We start from the raw sequence: 11,600 nt of genomic DNA, 5'->3' as shown, positions 1-11,600 counted from the left end.
TGGACTCTGGCAGGGATTGTCCAGGGAATTGCCCGAAGCCTTCTGTTCAGACTAGGAGAACACTTTGATCTCTCTTGTTTCGGGGGCCTCAGACACTTGTGCAACTACTGGTTCCTCCAGCTCTACGGCTTGCAGATGGCCATTGGGGACTACCCAGCTTCTGGTCAAGTAAGCTAATCTAACCAATCCCCTTTTTATAATCATAATTCCTTTTGATTCTGTTTCTCTAGAGAACCCCTGACTAATACACTGCCCTTGTCACTGTACCTGCGTCATCCCATAAATTTTGGTATAGAGTGTTTCCATTGTTATTAGTTATCTTTGTATTTTCTTCCCTTGTGCTTTTTTTCCTTGATCAGGATATTATTTAAATTTTTTTTTGCTTTCCACAATTTCATGAATTTTCACTTCCCGTTTTTATTATGGATTTATAGCTTCATCCTATTGGGTATTTAGAAGATACTGACTGATATCTGTAAAATAGTTTAAAAAAAATCTCCAGAATGGGCCATAAATACACTTAATGAGGGATTATGGCCTCATTTACTCCAAAGAGCCCCAAGTCCTCCTATTATCATATTAGAGATTCATTTATCAAGTTATGAATTGGATGGAGTGGGGTATGAGGTGATAGACCAATCAGATTATAGCACCAAATCTGAAAAACAAAACTCATGGCCCATTTTTAAATTGCTTAATCACAAGTACTCTACACACAGGCAGAGTTCAGGAATGAAAAGGCTTACAAACAAAGCATTTTGTGATTATCTAGATATTGTGCTGAAAACCCTGCTAAAGTCAGAAGTAAAATATCTACTTTTCACTGTCTTATATGGAGCAAGTCTTCCTATTACAGAGACTAACAAATAATTGTTGTTGTTGTTAATCTCATTAATTGAGCTTTCTGATGGTGTTATGCTCGAATTCAGGACCCCCCAAAGACCACCAGAGACCAAGATCGATGTAAATGGCAAAGAGGTGTTTATTGCGAGTTAGCTCGGTCCTCCCTGCGCACACAGCAACTGGTAATGCTGAGAGGCCCGGAGCCCAGGGTTTGTAGCAGTTTTATACATTCTTTGGAGAAGGCAGGGACCCCCACATACATCATAGCATCTCTTAGCAAATCATCACACAAATAACAACTCTAAAACATGATTAGCACATTCACTGGCGGGAACAAGTTGGGTAAGGGTGATTGGTCAGTACAAAAGGGGTATTCATTTGAACTGATTGGTTTAAGCCAAGAGGGGTGTATGTGCTGAACTACATGGTTTCCCAACTTGTTATCAACCACCATAAACTACTGGGAGGGTCATCTAGCATCCCAGGAATTTCCCTGTCTCATGCTGATTGGTGGCTGCTAGGGGGTTGCTATGGATCCCCACCTAGCCTGATTGAGTCAGGGACACCTGGCACAGCAGATCTCTCCTGTTATTTGTAGATAAACATCGATGCAGAGTGGGAATGTGCCTAGGAGTGCTCTGTGGGTCTTTCCAAGGACAAAGGTCATGTCCCTTCCTTGGACAGGCTTTGCTCTGAGGTAGAGGCTGGTTTTTCAATGGAATTTCATTTCAGGATTAAAGCAAACATCACCCAGATTCCAGTCCATGGTCAGAAACTCCCTGGAGGCCAGCAAAGTTTCAAAACACCAAATCTGCTGCCTCCTGAGTCCCATATACTTGGTGGTACCTTGTTTAAGGCCCCAAATGCCATGGAACAGCACTTTCTCTTCTGTGTGTCACAGGCTTGGAATTCTGCAGTTCAGGTGTGCCAAATGCCAAGTGCCAATGTCTCGGCTTGGCACAGAATCACGAGCCACCACACAGCTTTGTAGGTTCAAACAGCAATTCTTTATTCCCGATCTCACACCAGCCTCCACACACGTTCAAGGGCAGTCTCAATCTGCCGCACAATTCACCTACTCCACGAGGCTTTTTCCAAATCCCATTTTAATCTCACGAGAACTCAACAGGAACAAGCAGCAGGAACACCCTAATCCCAGCAGCAATAATCTTCAACCTCAACTTCCCTAAAACCCATATTCTTAAACCGGGAAACACCTTAAACTGTGAACACCCTAAACCCAAGGACCAGGATACTTCCTCAAACCTGCAGGATACTTCCTCAAACCTGGATCCACCTTCGATCACCTTGAGCAGGGTCATCTTACTAAAGCACACAAGCAAGGTCGCAGCAAATTTCCAAGGCAAGTCCATTTAACATGGGGTACACTGGCAAGGATTACGATGCGTCAATACCTACTTGGTAATGGCCCTCAGCACAGGTGAAAGACCTAAGCAACCTCATTCTACTTGGGCCTCATTTTGCTCTGAAACTTAACTCCTGACCTACTGCAGTCCTAAAGTCAGGAAAATACCACAGAAAAGCTCTGTGGAAACAGTTCTCCCAAAAGCTGCAGATGGTGATCGCCTAAGATAGGCCAAGATATCAAAATATCTGAAACTTCCAGACAGCCCCCACCTAGGTGTGGTGACCAATATCTAAACCTGAAGGAAGCCCTGAAGCTTGGCAGAGACCCCCCCTTGTGACATCCTCATGGTTTAAACCAATCAATTTTGAGTCAACTTGAACTAACCAAAAATTCTTTTCAGATTCTTTCCCGCCACTTGATATGCTAATCATGTTATAGAGTTGTTGTTTGATTTTCCCGTGGTGTGTGTGATGATTTGCTAAGAGATGCTATGATGTATGTGGGGGTCCCTGCCTTCCCCAAAGAAGGTATAAAACTGCTGCAAACCCTAGGCTCCAGGCATCTCAGTGTCACCAGTTGCTGTGTGTGTGCGGAGGACCTAGCTACCTCTTTGCTGCTTACATGGATCTTGGTCTCTGGTGGTCATTTGGGGGTCCTGAATTCAAGCATAACACAGGCACCAGGGCTCCAGAGGCCCCTAGCCCTGAGCTCAATATATCCTGGGCCCCAGTCGTTGCCCTTCTACATCCAGTCAAGAGTTATCACCCATGACAGCCAAGACTTGCACTGCAACCTGCAATCTACACCACAAGGGCATCTTCTCTGGCACTGGTCATGGAAAGATGACTTTCCAAAAGCACACACATCTCTCACCAGGACACAGAGCCTCATGTACTGGACAGGGTGTCTGCAAACCAGAAGAAGCCACAGGCACACCCAGGAAAGTCGGGGATCTCAAAGGTGCCCCACTATCGACCACCCGCTGGGGCTCCCTTGTGTTCTAGGTGCAAGTGTGAGGTGCAAGAGAGACCTCTGGTGGTGGGGACCCTTGTAAGTGTGCTTTTCTCCCTGCCTGCACCAGAGGCCAGGAGACCAGCCAAGCCTGCTGGGAGTGGATCCCTGCCCTTTTGACAGTATGAATTATTGACAGATATTATCAATGTCATTCACCCAAAATCAATTAGAAAAGTCATTATACATTATGGAACTCTTTTCAAATTCCCACAGATAAATACACAATACTAAGCACTTCTGTAGTAGGAAAGATAATCATGGCCTTGTTAATATTGACACAAATTAAAAGAAATACACATTTAAATAGCATATTAAAAAGTGTCCAAAACTTTTATTACAGGGTCCAGGGATGTAGGTCAGTGGTGGAGAACTTGCCTAGCATGCAATGAGTCCCTGGATTTGTTTCCTGCTAAATAAAAAAGAAGAAGAAATTTTGATTATAACCATGTTCTTAAAATATTCGCAAAGGGCTGGAGTTTTGGCTCACTGTCAGAGGGCTTGCCTTGCACATGTGAAGCACAGAGTTTGATCCTCAGCACCACTTAAAAACTAACAAAATAAACATATTGTGCCCATGTATAACAAAGAAATTTAAAAAATATATTGGCAGAAAGACCTTCCTCAATACTGTTTTTTGAATGAATTTGGTAGGACTCTTTAACATGCAACATAGCCATGGGTTCTAACAGTTTTAAATATACTATTTTGATAGAGACATTTCACTTTTAGAAATTTATTCCACAGATTCATTCACAGAAACAAGAAACTCCGTTAAGGAAAAAATACTGTTCTTTCATAGTACAAGATAAAAATGATCCACATAGTTAGAAACAAGGCAATCCTTAGAATCCCAAAGGGAATAGATTGTATAGAGGTTCTAGGACATATTAAATACCTTATAACTCCAAAAGGTAGAAAGCATTAAGAATTTTTCCATATATGTAAATGTTTATAGTTATGAAAACATGGCTCCCTGTTGATGTGGAATCATGTAGATTCTAAATCACTAAACAAAGGTAATTATGCTACACATCATTTGTAGGATTTGTAGGACCTTTAATCAGAAAAAAAATATTTGATAAAATCAATTCTCTATTAATCTCATGTTCCACTTTCATTCCTTTTCTGTCTTCCTGGAAATTATTCTGGTGAAATGAAATTTAAGTAATGACTTTTTTAGCAAGATGTTTGTAGAGTCACAAAAACTACAAAAATATAGTGAGATTTTAGTTTGCAAAATGGATGCAAATGGTATCAATAATAATTCAATTAAGAAGTTTATTAAATTATGAAGTGGATGCAAAAGACACTGATGATTATTAAAAGACAAACTTTTATATAATATACAGATTAGTTAAGACAAGTAAAGGTGTCATAGAACAATTAAGTGGAGGTCAAGTTGAGAGATACCTCCTTCTCTTCCTGGTGCATTTGCTAGCTCAGACCAAAGCACTTGGCCTCTCCCAGTGCTACTTATCAAAGGCTGAGCCTTCCTGAGGCTGGGGAATTGCAACAGAACCTGTGGCCCTCTGCCCTTTGCAGAGACCCACCCTGACCCTTGGCCCCTGGAACATTTTTGCCTTCAGGCACTCATTCCTCAACTGAAAACTCAATGGATACATAAATTTAAAAATTATAGTCTCTCCTATGGTTTTATGACAATATGTTGATATTATATATCAAATATTATATTATGCATAAGAATTAATGTTTTTCTTTCAATTTTAAAAGAAATTAAAACAAATACACATATAGAGCACAATTTTTCTTATCTCTGGTTGTACACAAAGTATATTCACACCAATTCATGTCTTCATACATGTACTTTGGATAATAATGATCATCACATTCCACCATAATTTCTTTTTTTTTTAAAGAGAGAGTGAGAGAGGGAGAGAGATAGAGAATTTTTTTTTAATATTTGTTTTTTAGTTATCGGTGGACACAACATCTTTGTTTTGTATGTGGTGCTGGGGATCGAACCCGGGCCGCACGCATGCCAGGCGAGCGCGCTACCGCTTGAGCCACATCCCCAGCCCCCCACCATAATTTCTAATCCCATGCCCCCTCCTTCCCATCCAACCTCTCTGCCCTATCTAGAGTTCTTCTATTACTCACATGCTCCCTCTCCCTATCCCACTATGAATCATCCACTTTATATCAAATAAAACATTTGACTTTTGGTTTTTTGGGATTGGCTAACTTCACTTAGCACTATCTTCTCTAACTTCATCTATTTACCTGCAAATGCTATGATTTTGTATTCTCTTTTATTGCTGAGCAAAGAAAGCTGATTTAGACTTTAGGTTTTTAGAAGAAAGATGATCACATTGGAATCCTGTCTGTATATCTGAACCACAAAAACACTCCAACTCCTATTTGACCCTCTACCCCATTCCATGCCATGGACCATTGACACTCAAATAAACTGATGAGAAAAACAAGGCAAACAGATCTGATCCCACTGTTCAGGAAGACCCAGCACCTAAACCCCTCTAAATCCAAATCTCTTCAATCTAAAACCTACTGAATTTTAAGGAACAGGAAAGTTTAAAAGTTCATGTCCATGCTAATGAAGGAATTTATATCCCTTGAAGCTCAGCCCACAGTGTATAGTAATTTATCTTTTCATTTTTTGAGGCAGGATCTCCTCTGTTGCCCAGAGTGGCTTCAAAGTTCTGAGCTCAAGCAATGCTCCTGTCTGAGCCTCCTATATAGCTTAGACTACTGGTACATATCATGCCACCCTGCTAATAGTTTGCTAAAGCCACCTGAGCAAACTGACGTTTGCCATGTGACCCTACCCACAAGCCTTCAGTTTTGGTGGATTGTTAGGGTCTGTAAACAAGTCAGGATGGCACCTGGCATTTTGCCAGAGGGAGTGGTTTATGAAGTAATGCCAGCGAGCCATTAAGAGTGGAGATTCCTTATTGGTTGACTGCTGTATCTAGTTTGTTAATTAGATAAGCTGTGTGGAATGTATAAATACCTCTGTTGTCCTACAATAAATGGCTCCCACTCCTGCTGTATCAATGTACACAAGTTGTTCGTCACCCCCCAGTTATTTTGCTGCAGCCGGACTGCGGCAGATGGTGGCCCGTAAGGGGAGCCCCGGGACACTCGGGGGTAAGTTGATGAAAAAAAGCTGCCCGTCCACAGATAGGACGGGAACAAATCTACTCATCCCTAGATAGGTCGAGAGGAAAAATGGCCATTTTGAAAAAATGGAGAAGATTGATACAGCATGTTGTGTCTTGTTTTGTCTCAGTATATTGTATTATCTTTGTGATGAAAATATGGAAGGGGTGAAAAGTAAATTGATAAGGGAAAAATGCACCCCAATGGAACCAAGAATAGTTAGGGCATGTGTTGATGGAAGCCCAAGAACTCTAGTCAAAAAGAAGAAAATTCAGAAGAAGAAGGATTTTCAGAAAAAAAAAGTTACAGCAAAAGACTATTACTGAATACTTTCCGTACTGGAGGGTGCATGAATCAACGTGGCGGCTGCCAGGTGTGCGAGCCAGTCATGGAGCAGCAAGGACTTTCCAAAGGTGGCAGCCAGCTCTGCCCTGCCCCCCGCCAGGGGAGCGGGATGCCACTAGGAGAGCCCAAATCCAAACCTGACCTGGAGGCACAGTCTCACAGGCTCTTGCTCCCTGTGCCTAGAAGCAGTTTGAGTCTGGGACACTTCCCTGGGCCACCTGGGGCTGTCTGGGATACTGCAGGTTGAAGATGGCCGGCTGCATCTCTGAAGTTTGACCATTTCCAAGGCCAGTAACTACAATGGTTCTCTCACACCTGAAAGCTAATGAGTAATGAGCACTATTAAGGTTTATTTCAAATGTAAAAAACCTTGAGATAATGTACTAAATTGTTCAGAAGGTTGTTTTCTTAGCACCTGCTGGAATACTACAGGATTTTCTTTAGCTATCCAGAGTTCCTGCCTTCATCCCAGTGCCAGGAAAAACAAAGGTGGAAGAATTTCCAGTGTTGTTAAGAACCGGATGAAACTTCGGATCAAGCTAGTTATTTTGCCAGTTATTTTGCTGCAGCCGGACTGTGGCAGTGGATGTTGAAGTACAATCTTTGAAGTCACTTACACTGGACACAGCTGAACTGTGCAGAATTCTGTAACTTCCTGGACATATTTTGACCTAGAGCTGATTTCTTGGATCTCATGATTATCAATTCAGAAGGCCCAAGACTAGAGATTTCATTTTGGTGTCCTTTGTTAGTTAATAAAAGTAACTGTAGACCATTTAAAGAATACTGTTTGATGCTGATTCTCTCCCCTCTTCTGAAGGTCACATTCAGTTTTGAAGAAACACCAGCAAGTAGCTACCCAACTACACATTCTGTTAGTACACTACCCTTATAACTCCAGAGATGCCCTGGGGTTCAGCCCACAGCTCTGACTTGGGTAATTTTCTTCTTCTTGCCCCAGACCCACCTATACAGCTTCCAACCCTGACTCACCCCCTCAATATCAATAGACAAGCAGTGAATCAAGGAATGGCTTTCATCATCATGAAAAACTCAATTGGATTAGAAACTATGAGAATTCTCAGTCCATCTAAAAGAAGAGTTCCTTAACAAATTAATTACAGAAAGAGTTTTTCTTATTCAAGAACCTTTAAATCATTCAGGAGAGAAAGAACAAAATGAGAGATGACCACCACAGCCAAGACTTCAAGCCTCCTAGGCCTGCCAGGCACAGTCCCAGTGCAGGAGTCCACAAGGACAGTATGAGGGTCTCCACTGGAGTTTTCTGGCTCCTTCCAGGGCATTGGATGAAGGGCATTGTACTGCAAGGCATCCTCAAGACTGTTTTTTTTCCCCCTTCTAGTTTCCTCTGTGATGTAAGCTTCAGTTTTCATCAGCTTCCCAGGAGGACCTGGGCTCCAGGAGACAGCCTGAGTGTGTGTCTATCCCAGGCACTGGCACCTTCTGGGAGATTCAGAGCCTTTTGGGCCCCACCGACCATAGTGCTTGCCTCTTCTTGAGGTGATTGGAGCTTCTGAGAGGTTTCAGCCATTGGCTGCTGGATGGTCTTGAACTCCGTGCTGGTTCTTCTCAACTCCCTGCTCCTGTGTAACAACATATTCTGTTAGTACACCACCTTGTTATGATAGATTCATGGGATCCCAATAGACCTCCAGGAGCCAAATCCGATGCAATCACACAAGAGTCTTTATTTACAGCTCAAGCCTGGACTCAAAACCATTTCTGAAACAGTGGTCCCTAGGAGTGAGTCCCCGCCCTTAGCTCAATGAGGATTTATAGGCTTTTTGGGGATACTCTATGCATCACAACATCACACAGCAAATCGTTTGACACCACGGTAAACTAAAACAAAAACTTTTTTTTTATATTTATTTTTTAGGTGAAGATTGACACAACATAATGCCTTTATTTTTAGGTGGTGCTGAGAATGGAACCCAGATCCTGCCCGTGCTAGGGGAGTGCTCTACTGCTGAGCCACAATCCCAGCCCCCAGACAACACTTAACATTGCTTAGCACATTCTTTGGTGGGAACAAGTCGGGTAAGGATGATTGGTTAGTTCAAGTGGTGGATACCTTTGAACTGATTTAGGCCTCCAGGGGTTGCAAGAGTGTATATGCTAAACTGCAGGGTTGTGTAATCACATTATCCATCAAGAAACTACTGGGAGAGTCGCCTAGTATTTCAGATATCTTCCCTGTCTCACTTGGGTTGTTGCAATGGTACGAAATTAGGCCTCAGGCATTTTTTGGTCTTTTCAGGAACTTGCATTTGCTGAGTCAAGGATATCTGGTACAGACAAATGACTCAGCAGGGTTGCTTATGTGCCTAGGAATGGGTTTTCCAAGGATAAGGGTCACCCCTCCCTCTTTGGACAGGCCCTGCTCTGAGGTACAGGCTGCTTTTTAAAAAATGGAGTCACATCAGTTTCTCAACCTCAGTTTGCCAAAGACAGCTCCTGCTCTGTGTAAGCTCAGTGAGGCTGTTGGCTTACTGGAAAATTCACGTCTCTGCAGCTCTGGAGGCACTGGCAGGAGTGGTGGCTCAGTGCAGGAAAATTATCCTGGGTTCAGGCCTGGTGGCATGTGGGGCTCTGGACATACCCTCCTGGGAGTCAGCAATCTTGAGGTTGACAGACTGCCATAGCTTCAGCTTCCCTACCTGGCCAAGGTAGGGAATGTTGCCTAGAATGGCCTCAAACATGTTTATCTTCCCTCAGTCTCTTCATTGGCTGGGATTGCCTGAATGGGTCATTGCACCCAGCTAATTCTCCCCATATGGATTGCCTGGTTTTAGAGACCAGACTCAGTAGTTCTGGATCATACTTTCAAGACCATAAGCTAATTCATCCTGGAGCTGGATAGAGAAGCTAAGTTTTAGAGCATACAGAGCTAAGTATGGGAGCAGGTTATGTTGAGAAAAGGAAGGTCCTATGGCTATTTAGAATTGTAATTTTTCTAATCTATGTCTACATTTCCTGCATCAAAAAGTATCTAAATTTCCTCTGATTTTCCTTTCTAAAGGGCAAATGAATGGAATTAATGTCATGCGTTATCCATAGTTTTTCTCAGGAGCCTAAACATTTTAATGTAAATATGCATATTCTATCTTGAGTTGCTCCCCTTTATCTACTCTCCCTATTTTCAATGAAATTCTTCCTATTTCTATTTTATTTAAATGTGTAATTTGCCAGGTGTGATGGAATTTTTAATATTTCCCAGGCAAGCACTCTACACTAACCTGCACTCAAAGACCCATTTGCAAGTTATTAAGATCTTTTTATGTACATTTCATCTGCTGCTTCAAACTCTGACATGGTAGTCTCTGATGTGCCTTAGCACACCCTACATCTCCACTGTCCTGCAATGGACATTCATATTGCTGCTATCCCTCATCACTACACATATGAACCTGTGGGAGAATTTTTCTAGGGCAGGTGCCCATAAATACAATTGTTCCTTCAAAAGAGTATAACCTGAGTTTTATTGAGCATTGCCACATTGAACTTTAGAGTGAACATAGCATTTACTTTCCAACAATAATGGTGTGCAGTACTGCATGCACACATTCCCACAAACACTTGGAATAACCCAGATTCTGACATTTGCCAGGGGCTTTGTGGCTCTGGAGAGGTTTGCTCTGGTGCTGATGGCTACGTGCTCTGATTTTGTCTGATTTCTGAAAGTCTTTCTCTATGGGCCAGTTGCTCTGTGATTTTGAGAGAAATTCTCTGTTCAGTCTGAAATTTGCCTTTGTTTTTTGATCAGATTGTTAGTTATCTTTCTCCCTTGTGCTTAAACTGTGTGTGTTCAGTATCTGTTCCTAAAGACAGAAGGAAAACAATAGTGCCATTACATTTCACTTCTTGCCTTTGAGCTTATTATAATGTCTTTTAATTTTAACAACCCCAGAAAAATGGACTTAGGTTTCATCCATAAGTAATACATTTCCTCTTGGGCTAGGGTTGTTACTCAGTGGTACAGCACTCACCTAGCATGTGATGGGCCCTGGATTTGATCCTCAGCACTACATAAACAGAAATAAATAAAGGTGTTATGTCCATATACTACAGAAAAACAATATTTAAAAAATACATATTCTCCATAAAAAGTATTTAAAATCTTTTTGCTTATAAGAGGTCTTTATCAGGTTAGTTTCACATAATTTTTATTTGAAAATAAACATACAGATTTTAAAAAGTCTTTTAAAATTTCATCTTTATATTTTACAGTTTTTCTTTTTTATTAGCCTTTCCATCAAGAAATACATTATTTAGAGCTGGGGCTTAGCTCAGTGGCAGAGCACTTGCCTAGCACCTGTGAGGCACTGGGTTCGATCCTCAGAACCACATAAAAATAAATAAATAAAGGCCTGCTGTCCATCTCAACTATAAAAATTTATTTTTTAAAAAAGAAATACATTATTTAAATAGAGATATCTGTACATTTTCTATACATGTTAACTGTATTACCACAGGGATCCTGGGACCAGAGGCAGACATTCTGCCTTCCAGGACCACCTCTCCCTGGTGGGTATTAAACTGGATCTGAGTGACACCAGTCTGACAGTGGCCAGTGTCTGGAAGAGGCTCTGCTGGACAGGGACATCTGTGTGGAGGTCTTAGAAACTGAAGACTCCAGTTCCTTTCTTAGGTAAATGTAGAAGAAAAATACTGTCCAAAGGGATACACTTTCCACCTAAGGAATTCCTGCCATCCCATACAAGAAGACTTTGGTAAGTGATATGTCTTACATTTTTTCTGGAACAGAAGTTGAAATAAAATCTACCAATCTGAACACTTAGTACTCCTAGGATTCAGTAGTCATGGGCCAGGGTTAAAAGTCTACATGTTTCTGGGCAGCCTGTCTCCA

Source organism: Urocitellus parryii, chromosome 3, assembly GCF_045843805.1.
Source record: "Urocitellus parryii isolate mUroPar1 chromosome 3, mUroPar1.hap1, whole genome shotgun sequence".
Classification (NCBI taxonomy): domain Eukaryota; kingdom Metazoa; phylum Chordata; class Mammalia; order Rodentia; family Sciuridae; genus Urocitellus; species Urocitellus parryii.
Note: the sequence above shows the minus strand (reverse complement) of the source record.